A 512-nucleotide genomic window follows, 5' to 3' on the forward strand; every position below is an offset into this window, starting at 1 on the left:
TACTCGGGATACAATCAAATCCCGATGTACGGACCCGACCAAGAAAAGACCTCGTTCATAACCCCAAGGGCAAACTTCTGCTACGTAGTAATGCCCTTCGGGCTGAAGAACGCAGGGGCAACCTACCAGAGGCTAATGAATAAAGTGTTCTCAAAGCACATCGGACTACAGCTAGAGGTGTATGTCGACGACATGCTGGTAAAAACACGAGAAGACAGAAACTTGGTGGCCGACCTCACCAGTGTCTTCGACACTCTCAGGAAACACAACATGAGACTTAACCCGACAAAGTGCACCTTCGCCGCAAAAGCCGAAAAGTTCTTAGGCTTCATGCTGACTCAAAGAGGCATCGAAGCAAACCCGGATAAATGCCAAGCAATACTCAATATGAAGAGCCCGACGTGTGTCAAAGAAGTACAACAACTGAATGGAAGGCTAGCCGCCCTATCAAGATTCTTGGCAGGATCAGCGATAAAATCACTACCTCTCTACTCACTCCTAAAGAAAGGGAA

This window comes from Arachis duranensis, chromosome 3 (genome assembly GCF_000817695.3).
Source record: "Arachis duranensis cultivar V14167 chromosome 3, aradu.V14167.gnm2.J7QH, whole genome shotgun sequence".
Lineage (NCBI taxonomy): Eukaryota > Viridiplantae > Streptophyta > Magnoliopsida > Fabales > Fabaceae > Arachis > Arachis duranensis.